General features: G+C 40.8%; 1 protein-coding gene across 4 annotated transcripts in view; it reads right to left on the reverse strand.

The window, feature by feature from the left end:
• The window catches only part of LOC145962025 (retinal homeobox protein Rx2), a 123,546-nt gene that overhangs the window by 12,012 nt on the left and 98,269 nt on the right, over positions 1 to 13,265 (reverse strand). The gene's annotated exons all lie outside the window — the stretch shown is intronic.

Genomic DNA, 13,265 nt, shown 5'->3' on the forward strand with positions numbered 1-13,265 from the left:
ATAGCAATGCGATAAGTGAATTACACGTCATTTGCGATTTCTTTTGTAATTAGTTCTTGGATTATATACATATATTCTTTTCTGTATTATATAAGTGCCAATTGTATGGCCATAAGAAAAACAAATTGCGTTTTACGCACGCAAAATAATCAGCTCCATGTTGCAATATTTATGTGTCGCTTTTTTAATTAAAGTTTATTTTTTAATTATTTTCTTGTTTCTCGCGTAATCGATTTATTCCTCCGTTTAAGGCTCTTCCTCTTAGGCGTATTTTGCGTATTTACGTTTTGGAATACGGGTCTAAGCGTACTATTCTAAATTCTAGAGAGAGAGAGAGAGAAGTGGGGAAGAAAAAAAAAGTCTCGGCGGATGGAGATGAAAAAAAGCGAAACGAGATACCGAGGAAACACGCGCTCGCGAATGTAAGAGCGTGCGCTCGCACTGCACGTGAAAATCCGTCGCCGATGTAATAACTCTAATAACTCGTAATAAAGCTCGGGTGGAGTCGTATTAGCGTCAGGAGCACGCGTGGGCGCACAAAGGGCGGCCGCCCTCGACAAACACTGTGACTTTTGATGATTATTAACTTCATGGGCCAGCCACGGTCGACCGGGAGATGGGTATGCGAGAGGAGGAGAGGACGCGAGAGTGGCGGAAAAGGGACTGAAGGGGGACGAAGAGGGAAAGGGAGAGAGGGGAGACGAAGGGTGTAGGCCGTAGACAGTAATCTGTTGCCCCGAAGGCTTTCTGGTCCTGGTTTGAAGCATCCCCTCTCCCTTTCTCTGTCTCTTCCGTCACCGGCCCTTCCTTCCACCTCGCGTGCCCGCCCTTCTCGTGCCGGCTCTTCGCTCGTACTTCTGCCCTTCTCTCTCTCTCTCTCTCCCTCTTTCTCTCTCTTTCTTTCTATCCGACGCCTGGGAACCAAATTAATAGTTGGTTCTGCCTGGATATATCTCGAATTCGGTGTATTCCCCGGCGAGAGTGACCCCGAGCTTCCCTTCCTCTTCCTCTTCCTTCCTTCTCTTCGTGTGCACGTACATCGCGCGTGGGCTCCGTCTATAATATGTGTGTTTGTGTGCGCGTTTGTCGGTCTCTTCTCCGGCTGCGTTTGACATCGGTTACTCGTTAAAGGGCCGCGAGATGCCTCGATAAAGCGGGGGCTCTTTCGTAGTCGAATGGCTTTAATCAAACGGGATTTGGAAATTGATAATTGGCACGATCTCTGTCTCTCTCTCTCTCTTTTTCTCTCTCCATTAGGGTTGCTCGAGGGAAAACTTTTAACGGGATCGAGCGCTTTTCGAGATACAATCTTGCGAAGAATCGTATACGTGTGGGTGTAGTTACACAGATTAGATTAAATTTATTCCGTCACTTTGTGACGACGTAACGCACGGCTTATTTACGTCAACAGATAGGAATTTTTATTAGTTACAATTAAATTGTGTATTTGTAACAAAGTCTATTAATCGAAAGATATAACGGTACTTGTAAGAAAATAAAGCTTTCATTTTCTCATCAAAATATTACATTATTAGTCCGTGTTTCGAGCACGAGAACAGTTCGATGAGCAGGTATACGATATCGAGGGACGATTTCAGGATGAAAGATCGAGAGATTCATCTCGTTGTATATATCTCTAGCGAAAACTCGGCAAGTTTAATGTTACACTCACTAATCCTAGAGCTATTTTCCTACAAGTCGTGTATCGCGGCACGTCTCGCATCCAGCAGGATACCTGCGATCCTCCATACGACTCGAAATCTCAAACTGCTCCGAAACGGATATATTTTCACGTGGTGACATTCAGAACTCGGCCCGGGCTGCCTTTGTAAGGGATCCCACTACGATTGCATTCCGCATCTATGCGCATGCAGCGGCAAGAAATCCGATCTTAAAGCTTGTAGAAAAAAAAAGAGACGAGCCAATAAGGTCTCGAAGGATCCGCGGGACGCAGGGGTAGGAAAGGGAGGGAGAGAGGAGGAGAACGTCGGCTCCGAGGGTACCTAGCGAAGGAACTGAATACGTTTGTACCTGGGCCCGCGACAATGGCAGCCGTAATTCGATTACAAGGACCGCCAGCTAATTGTTAATTGCCGGCCTCAGGAATGAGAGCACGCCGACAATGGCTTCATAAAATTATACGCGATATTAAAACGAGCAGGGGCACGTACGCTGAATATACCATGTGTGTCCTATATCCATGTGAAGAAGCTTCTTCTCCGCCCACTCTTCGTGTCACAAAAAGAGCCGGCGAATAGTCAAGAAAGCCCTTTCTCCCCTTCGTGGGAAATTCTTTGCTATTTCCTCGTCTTACTTAATTCTCGATAGTAGAGTAGATTCTCTGCTATATTTGTTTTTACATTTGTGAATTTTAAAGAATAGATTATCCTGTCAGATGTTTCTATCTTTTACTAAAGTATTTTTCGCACAGGTATTTGTGATTTACAAGCTGTAAAATTTTACGTTTTTTCAAATTTTATGCTATTCTCCATTAAATATATTTAGCAAAGAAATATTTAAGAAAAATTATATTTATAAGAATATTCAATAAATTAATATAAATTATGAAAGTCATTAAAGAAATTGATAAGATTATGTTAGATTTGACAGATCTATAATATGTGTTTTAAATGATCACGATAAAAATATGTGTGCATATTTTATTTTTTTAAACATACTTTTCCCCTATTTTTTTCTGCACATATATACATTAAATTATTACATATATACATAAAATTATAAATAGAAATCTGTCTCGAGTTTCTTTCTGCAAATTGTACAGATCATAAAGCAGACTTTAAATCAGACAGAAATGACATATACGGTGTTATTATATTATAGATAGAAACTCAGCATTTTGATAGCAAAATGACAAATATTCTCGATTCAATCGCTTCAAATCGCTCTAGTAATTTGCGCATACAAATGATAAGAGGACTAACGTGCTTTTCTCTCAAAACACTTTTCGTACTTGATGATAGCTACAGCGCGTGTACCCTTAGTGTTTAACAGCTAATCTGCCAAATGAAGTGTTTTTGTGTTTGAGCACAACACTTCGTCTCAATAGAGGAGCAAAACCGCCCTCAGGAAAAGGGTTGCTCCAACATGATTGATGCTCGAGGGGGCAGAGCGCGAGGGTCTCCCAACCCTTTTTAGTCAAGCGCTAAACGGAGTGCTTAATTGAGCCACAGACCTCAGAACCTTGGACAGCTAATCTCCCGAAGACATCTCCGGACCTCGCTCGGTCCTTATTTGCTGCCAACGTTTCAAGTTTTTTTGTCCAACGATCAAGTGTTGAAACATTGAAACTTTTCATTTAATTTTGTAAACATACTTCGAATACTTGCTTCTCGAATTGCACGAACAAATCATCTTAACAAACTGACAAATTTCTTTATTAAAATATATATATTTAAACTTTTTCCATGTTTCTTGTCTCTTACTCTGCAAATTATTTTATTTATTTCGCTTCTTATTCTGCTTCTATTATATACAAATTATATTCCCACATATATCTTAATATCATTGTTATAATTGTACTATAAAGCTTATCATCCTAATTGAAGGGGATTAATTTTATTTATGGAATAATAATCTAACGATCTAATTGGATGACGTTAGAAATTGAAAAGTGATTTTTCGAACGATAAGAAGAGACTCGCGACTTTCAATCTCAGGCTCCGTATTATTCGCTGTTTAATTTCGTTCGTGTCCCTAGATGGATTTTTCATCGCGAGCACCCTCCCCGATTGAAACCGCCCTTCGCGTTAGGCCGCAACGAGACGGTGTGCGCGCTCGCGTGTGTATGCGACGAACGAAAGGACGAACACTGGCCCGTAATGGAGTTTCCAAATATTCGGGGAGCCCTCGCTCAATTTCGAACAATTTGCATTTAGGGTGAAGTGCAATTAATAGAAGCGGGGTGTTGTCCCGCGCCATTCCACGCCTATTAACACTATATTCCGCGGGAGTTTAGCATATCGAGGGTGCAATATTGAGTTACGCGACAGTAATTATAATACTCGTTAGACGGCGCTGCGAGAGAGGAGTTTGTCCTCCCCGCGGTCTACAGGATCGAGAGACGTGTTCCTTCCTCGACCTAAGGCTTCCGACAGTCTGTTGCGAAGGAAGCTGACAAAAGTCTCTCAAATAACATGTATTTTGTCAGCTATTCAAAGCAATTTCCGTTTATACGAATTACATTCATATCTCCATTCATATCATGTTGTAATTATATGTATCGTGCCTAAAACTATTTTGAATTTCATTTAATTAATAATGGAAAAAGGATCTTTGACTTAAGGAATATTTATCATGTGACTGACAATTTTTCTATTACTCCTTTTATCCTTTTTCTTCATCATCTTCTTCTCAGATATATTTACTATAAAAAATAAAGAATTATACATTGAATTTTAATTTGTCCAAAAATGAAAGAGCTTCATAAATCAAATTTTTAATGATTAATTTAATAACAAGCTGTTAATTAAAATCCTGATTTCTTTGACATCTTACGATAAATACAAATGAAAGCAATATTCATGATCCAGCTAAAAAGAATTTCGATAAATGATCACGACAAATCAACAATAACAATCAATTGCGCCGTAGATCTGCTGCTCGGTTTCCGGTCTCGCGCAATTTCGTCCTGTCCGGGAGCCAATCGCGTCGTGTCGTTTGATTTATTCTCACGCGTTTGTCACGGTGACTCGATTACGCGATCGCTCGCGCGCGACATTTCCACCACGTGTGTTCTCTCGTTCGTGTGGCGTGTCCCTCTCTGTCTCTCTCTCTCTCCTCTCTTCTCTTCCATTCCAATCTCTCTTCCCTCCCGTCCGCCGAGAAAAGGAACGTGTGTGCTCGGTCCCTTTATTTTTTTTTCTCCCGCGGGCGGCCTTCGTCGTCGCGCGCGCAGGGCGGACAGGTGCCGTCGCTCCCACGATCTTCGCAATTTCCCGCCGGGCCATTTTCCCCGCTCGCGGGGCTTTTCGCGCCTAGCGCCGGGCCATTATCTTATTTTCCGCCTGGAAACATCGCACCCACAAGAAAAACGATCCGGCTGGGTGGCCAGGGGAGGCGGAAAGAGCGGGCGGCCATCGGGGCTCGAGGAAAGATCGGGCAAGTGCTTTCGCGTAATAACATTTGTATCCGCGAGAACGCCTTTCCTCTCTCTGATATCGAGCCAAGCGTTTTATCTCGTCTAACCCGCGCGAGAGAGAGAGAGCTACCCTGACCCATCATCGCTCCCTTCTCGATGAATTCCCTGTGTTGGAATTAGAAGGCGTTATTGGCGTCATTTACCGCGCGGGTAAGAAACGAATAGACGGGCGCGATAAAGGGAAAAAAGGGGGAATTATGCCCGTGTTGCCCGTAACCGCGTTGATGCGAGACTTTATGACTCGGGCTGCTATCTCATTTCCTTATATTGAACGACGGAATCGAGTTAACCATTTGATCGTCTTTATTCTAACTTTCAAGATATAAGCTACGCATATATTTGCATGTCTTACAATATTTATAAAATCCATTTATAAAAATATTTTTTTAACAAATTTTATTACATTTTCATTTGTATCAACGACAGCCACTGGATGAAGCTACTAAAAAAATTACGATTGGTTAAATATATAACTATATTGAATTAACTTTGACAGGTTTGTCTGTGTGCATTTTTGACAGGCGGTATATCGAGAAAGGAACATGATATTTATGTATTTTGTATGATATATATTTGGGGATTTTATTTGACCGCTATTCGTGCCTGAGTTTATCCGAACATTAGTTTGATTTATGTACACAGCCGACAACAGATTCAGGTGTCATTAGCCGACCGTGACCTCGTGCGAAAATTCTCACTGCGTGTTACGCGGTAAACAGGTTTACGGTGTTCACGTATGGGTATTAATATTGCGATGTGTCGCGGTTGGTTGACTGCGAGGGGTACGTGAGAATCGTATCTCGATAAACCGCGAGGGATTACTTAATCCGCTTGCAAAGATACACGGGACCCTTCGCGAAATTATGGCGATTTATTCGGAGGGAATTTTACGATATACAATATGCATATAACTTGAGAAAGAGAGAACAGGAGGGGCAGGGAATGGAAGCAAACAGCGACAGAAGTATGTAATTTGATCAAAATTTATGTAAAATTTGCATGAAAACATGTTCGTTCACTTTTGAATAAAAATTCAAGAAGCTATTTCTGCGCAAAACTCTCCTAATAATTAATGAATAGTAGAGCGTGTATAATGGAGCAAATCGTATTCGATCTGTTGGACATGATCCTCGCCAGCGTTTCCGGGGTGTGTATGTTGTTAACGTCATCGAAGCCGATAAATTCGTCATGCGGAAAAAGCGCGAGCAAATACAAATTATTACTTGATTTCGCGAGCGTGGAGAGCGACAAAAAGTTTTAATTTTCATGAGGTGACATTTAACGTGAAAAAAAAAATACTAAATAAATGAGCGATCTGTCCCCGTCAATTTTTTTTTAATTCCCTACCACTCGCCTCTCGCGCTGCTGTGTGTTGCATGCGCAATTGCGCTCGCTGCGTCGCGTCGCGCAGAGAAATTCGCGAGCCAGTAGCCATGGTTACGCCTGTTCGCCGATGCGACGGGTTGGGCGGAGGCGGCGTGCGTGACTAATTTGACACCCCGTAGATATAGGTGCACCCCAGACAGTCACCTGCGATTCGTGCCGGGCTCGTGTCAGTGCTAACGATCACGATTCGGCCCCTAATAATCCCGAATTAAACGCTCCGATAAGCGTTCTCGCTATCGACCGCGGGAAAGGACACCGCCGAATCCGCGATGGCCGTGCGAACAATCAGTTGCGTCGTAATCTTTTAAATATCCTTACAATAGCAGGTATTAATTTGGTGCGAAATGTCGTAAAAATGAATTTCGTAAAATACAAAATACACAAAGCATAAGGTTTTAATTTATATTGACTAGGTGCATGTTTGAGATGTTGCTTAATCTTGTTAAATTATAATAAGCTAGATAATTATAATCCAGTGAATTTTTTTTAATATAATGTCTGTGTCAGAATGTTAAAATGGAACAACTTAATTTTAATAAAAAATTAACAATTGCAAGATTATTATACGGATATTTAGTGCGTAATTAAAATGTATGTCTCCAAATAAGCGCTTGCTTAAGCACTAATATTATGCGAGATTAAGTATTAAATTTATTTGTCAAATTTGGTGCAAGATACATGCGTTTTTGGACGAGGTTTCTATGTCGTCGGTAAATAATTTTAAACAGTGTCGCGCGTAAAAAAAGAGGTATATTCCATCTGTATTGTCGTGGTATCATTTTTCTGTCCCTTCGTTACATTGTCTGTCCGAGAAGCTGGTCATCGCTTTTAAAATATAAAAAATACTAAGAGAGCAAAATATATATTTATTGAAAATTTTCTGTTTACTTTATTCGAAATATTATCTACGAAAAGCTTAAATCTCTATAAGTTTAAGCTTCGTAAAGTTAATATTTCGAATAAAAGAGAATAAAGAGAAAATTTACAAGATTCTTTCATGAATAATATATCCACTCCAAAAGCAAAAAGTGCGCTTCGCGCAACATTTTTAAAAAATATATATTACATTTTACCATCGTATATTTAATGCATTTTTCACAAGTCCTGTCAAGCGAATTTTTGATATCCATTCGATGTAAATTTTACATGTTAATCTTTTAATAAAATTCTTCATTACTCTACAAATCATCTCTTTAAACGACATCGCGTGAGAATTATCACCGACGTAGATTCTAGAGGATAAATCTGGAAATATCGAGGAGAGATATATCGGGTAATATTCGTGCAACGTACATTGATAAAACATATAGCGCGCAGCCGACACGGTCCGAATTTCCTTCCGGATAACGCAGAGAAAGATACGGAAGATCGTTTTTTTAATTGCGCTTTTGAAAGCTTTTAGAAGACCATCGCAATCCCGATATCAGCTCTCTCTCCGATCTCTCCTCCGGCCCGGTCATAGTTTCGCGGAATCGTTTTAAATTTTTCCGCGCCGTTGTGTGGGACCATCGAAAAAAATTGTAATCGGATTGGAGTATTTTTCCAATTGGCAATCGTCGAGCGGCCGGACATGGAACGATGGGCATTCAACCGCGTCCTCTCTTGCTCAGTCGCTCGCTTTATTCATTCCCTCCCTTCGCCGCTCCCTCCCCGTTAGTACCGAATTAGTTGGCCTACCGCGAAAAATCAATCTCTCCGTTTTTTTCCGCCTGCCCGGTAGATTCGCCGACAACACCACCGTCGATTCCATTGTCCGCAGTCAAAGCGAACATTTACGGACACCGTCGACTCATCCGCGCGACATACCCTCGCGTTTTGCCTCCACAAAATGTCTCGCAGGAGCCTTGCGTCAATCTTTATCTTAATAGATTGTTTGATAAATCAAATGACACCTGTGCGAATTTTATTCGTCAACTTTCTTCGGCTTCCCCGAAACCTCGATATTCAAATTCAATCGATACGCAAAGCTAAATATATTTTTTTGAACTTGACATGCGATAAAATAAAGAGAGGATATATATGATGTGGCCAAACCGTAACGTTCTCCGTTAATGAAGCTTGTTATATACAGTTGCCGCAAAATTGTTGTTTTAAACTTGTAAGTTGCGGCTGAAGACTGTAGGGCGGATATCGTATTTATCAAAACGTATGCGGAACGCAAATTACTCGCCGAAATAAAGTCGACACCGGCACGCGAGGTAATAATTCGCCGGCGAGAGCCAGTGCCACCAAAGTGCAATCGACTCCACGCAACAGCGAGGGTGGAATTTTGTTTTTATTGAAAATGCCGCAATGTCAAGAGAGAAAGAGAGAGATTGGTCGAGTAGATTTTTCTCCGTTTCATTTCAAAATGCAACAACATTACTTAGAGAAAGATTTTATTTGTATTTTTATTTATATTTATATCATTTCAAATTTTTATACGACTACTCAATGACATGACCAGTTTTCCCAACGTTATATAACTGAGAAAATATTAAATAATAATATTAATAATATTAATAATAATTAATTTAAATAATGATTTGTCCATTTCTTGGCAATCAATCGTTCGATGATCGCGCTTCCTCAAGTACAGCGTCCGAGCGTCATGTGAGCAACTTTTCGAATGATTATCCGCAGGTGTGTTTCCTGGCCGTGGCTTAATTCCGGTAAGTGTTTCCACCGAAACGCGCTCGGTATCGATTTCGGCCAAGTCGCCCGGCAAATCACCGAATTAGTCGGCTATCGTTTATTTTTTCGACGTGGGGCTCTCGCGCGATCGCGTGACAAGCGAGTAATGCTCGGCCCGCTTCCACCCCCGTTCCACCCCCGCCCCGCTTCCCTCCCGCCCTCGCCGACAATGGGTCTATAATAATATAATAGATCGCCGTGTAGTTTCGCCGGCGTTTTAGCACACGAAGGCCGATAAAAAGCGAGACTCGAAACGGAAATGACTTTTAGTGCTACGTTGAAATTAGATTATCATCGAGCGCGCTAGGGATGCATTAGACATCGCGCGGCTAAACGAAGATGAATGCCAACTCCAATATGTAGGTATTAGCGATAACAAGAGGAGAAAATATCGCGCAAACTATATATATATTGAATATTACTTGAAGCCTCTTTATTTTAACGTGACACTATTTCACAGAAATGACATCATGTCCGAATTAAAGCGAGCCAAAAAATTGATAATCAATTTGCACGATCCGTTAACCGTATTATTATTATCTTGTCCTGTTTTAAATTTCTTACATATCTAACGTTGCTGCAGCATATCGAGAACGTAACGCTTTTTGTATCTCGTTTCGTGAAATTGAATAATTTTATTCGAAAAGATTATTTCTAATGATAAATGATCACACGATATACATGTGACAAAAGATGCAAAGGAGAGCGTACGATTCTTCGATAAAAATTTTATTGCTGGGATAAAAATGGAAGAGAGAGAGAGAGAGAGAAGCCCCCATAAAACTACATAAACGCGGGATTCGTCGAGGTCGAGCACATCGACAGTTGAAGAATCGAAGCTACAGAACAGTTAGTAATTTACGAGCGAACCCGCTCATAAATCTAACCGAGTGAAGTTGCATTACCCAATTCCATTTATCTCTCTTTGAAAAGATGCGGCTTCCCGTATGATTCCCGAGCTTTTATTCCCTTTTACATTTTCTGCAATCTATTTTTCGATTTAGTACGCAAACAAACATTACGCGCGATTTAAAGCTAAACCATTTGGCCGTTAATTGATTCGGTCGAAATATTTTTGTCGCAGCGTGTAAAATAATGTACTTTTAACGAATAACAAACAGTAGGCGTTTAAAAGCGTGTGTGTTACAGTCTTTTAAAATCGCCGTCCCTGTTTCATCAGGCAAAATTGAAATGAAAACAGATTCTATTTTAAATTCTAAAAAAAAAGTGTTTGATGACAGTCGTAACAAACATGTAACAATAATTGTTATTAAAGTTTCATTATATACATATGATATATTGCAAACAACTCAGAATTGCACGAACGTCATTAGCGCTGATGAAAATTAACTGCAATTTTTTTTTCGCTAGAGATGGCACAATTTTTCTGTTTTCTTTTTTACACATCAAAGTAATGGAGATAATTTCAAGAGAAATATCGAACCGGCCATCTAAGATTTTATTTAATTTTCTCGGGATCAATTCGATCTTAATAATCTATAACACGATTGTGCGTATCCTATAAGCGACGATAATCGCCTGGAAATCGCGAGAGCGGTATAAACTTACGCGCGACGAGTTTGTCGCACACACACACACACACACACACACACACACACACGCACACGTGTGTGTGTGCCGGATTGGGAAAAGCTGGAAAACGCGCGGCGCTTTTCCGATGACAATCAGACCGCAGCGATCGCCGACGGAATCTCGTCCGCGTTCCGCCACGCCCAATATAAAAGCCTTCCCTCCCGCGTTCCCCGTTTTCTACCCCTGCCCATCCATCCCTTCGAAACCATCTCGTCGAGCGGCCTAATAAATCCGACAGACGGGATTGGCGTGCGCTATCAATTAAAAATGATGAAACCGAACGGCGCGGCGCGCTGGCGAGCGGAAAGAGGAATGGAGCAACCCGCTGCATCTCGCGAGAGCGAGCCAAGCTGATTCCGCAACCGCCTTGTCCGCTCTGGCGTAATAAGCTTAAGCGATTAGGTATACCCCGGGGGCGACCCGAGACGGTGCGGTGCCACGGTTAGCGAGAGAGTTCGAGGGCGCAGGGGGTGAAAATAAACGAGGGCGAGAGGCGCGCGGACCGCGCGTTCGAGAAAAACGAAAAGGAGGGGAAAAAAAATGGAAAAAAGTCCTTTGCGCGGAGAAGAGAAAAACGAGACGACCAAGACGGGAAACGGAAGAGCGCGCGTCGGTAGCTCTCGGGCGGGTTTTAAACGCAATTTAAATTTTTAATTGCGAACCCGCCGCCGGAGAACGACGCCTCCGAGCGACGCCTCATCCGTTTCGTTTTGAATTCCGTGCTCAAGGATTCCCCTTTTCCGAAATTCTTCTCACGCCGATTAGATAAATACGTCCAAGTTTGTCGTAAAAAAGAGAAAAAGAGAGAATAAAGAAAGTACATGTGTTTTTATTTTATTTAAAATTATTTATTATATATATTATATATTTTATTTTATATTTAAAAGTATATATTATTATTTTATATTTAAAATTTTTTTTTCGAACTAATTATTTGAGGAATAATTTAAAGATAATTTATAAGGAGCTTTATCCTCATTAGTTTCTTCCATTCGCGCGTTATATATAATTATATTACTAGCATATCTGCAAAATAAAATTTTATCCGTATATAATACGTCATTACGATATAATTAGCCATTAATTTTTTCTGCATTTAACTTGCGTTTTTAAATATCTATTCATTATATATTTCAAGTAGCGAGAGAATTATAGAACAACTTTATTACCGGCGATGTTTATCTCGCGATATATACTATAAACTGCTCGCTAATAGAGATAATAAAAGTCCCGGCTTGTTAATAGATGAACGATGCAAACAGCTAGACTTTGTCTACTTTCGAATCGCTGCTCGCTCTTTTAAAAGCCATCCATAATCCACTTAAGAAGCGAAGGTAATTTCTACATTTCTCGCATTGCGTGTTTAATGGCAACCCCCTAACGAGCCGAATGTGCTCACGACACTACGAATTAGTATGGCCGCCTCGATAAAGCCCTAATTGCAATCGACGCGTAATCTTGACCGTCGCCAGCAGGCGAGAGCCATTCGCGGCAATAAGAAGTTGAGGCGAGCACCCGGTAAAAATCAATTCCGCGTTCGAGAAGGTAGAAAGAAAAAGCAGGTACTCGTAAGTCCGCCAGGCCAGGTTATTATCCCATGTTGCCGAGAACTCCGCCCAATAGCGTAACAAGGTGGCGGTGGTGATAGAATCTGGATCGAGAGATTCAGAGATCCTTTTACAGACCCCTTTCTTAATCTTTTTCTCTATCCGCTCTCTTTCTTCCTCTCTTTTATCTCTTTTTATTGAAAAAAAAAGAAAAAAACAAATTCATTCAGAAAGATGAAATTACTGTTATCTTTTCACTGCAATTTTATAAATATTAATTTATAAAAATTATTGTTTGAGATATCTAATATATAATTCGTCTCACTTTATTATTCAATTATATATTCTTTTTTTTATATTATATAATTATTTTAAAGTGTTTTTTCTCAAGCTCAAATTAACTGAAACATTTTAAATTCTTATAAAATTAGTAATAAACGTAAATGAAAAATTTGAGGGTCTTTACGAGGGTCCTATCAAGTTTAAAATTATGATTCTGTTGAACCATTGGAACCGCGGTAGCTGCGCCATTGGCCCCGCTTGTCAAGCGTACCCCCGGGAGCCTAATCGATGCGTCGTCGCACGCGACTGCGTGCTTTTATCGTTGTCACGCACATAATTAATTTAATTTAGTCTAATACGTCGGCCCAAGCGCGCCAGGCAGCGATTGCTGTTCCGATTGTTTGCACGGAAACGCCAGCGTTAACCCAGCTGGCCGGTTGTTCGCCGAACACGACATCCGTATCCGTCAAATTTCGGCCAAGGAAGGATAAATCAGCTGTTTCGTGCTGCAAGTCGCGTAAAATTATTTCTCTCGCAAGGGCTTTCTCTTTTTTTACAATAATATACGCTGCATCATTTATCTATTTAATCTCCACATCTTTTGTCGCGTTTCGATATCAAAATAA

This window comes from Camponotus vicinus, unplaced genomic scaffold (genome assembly GCF_025532165.1).
Source record: "Camponotus vicinus isolate PSW18456_S1 unplaced genomic scaffold, iyCamVici1.0 SCAF_11, whole genome shotgun sequence".
Classification (NCBI taxonomy): Eukaryota; Metazoa; Arthropoda; class Insecta; order Hymenoptera; family Formicidae; genus Camponotus; species Camponotus vicinus.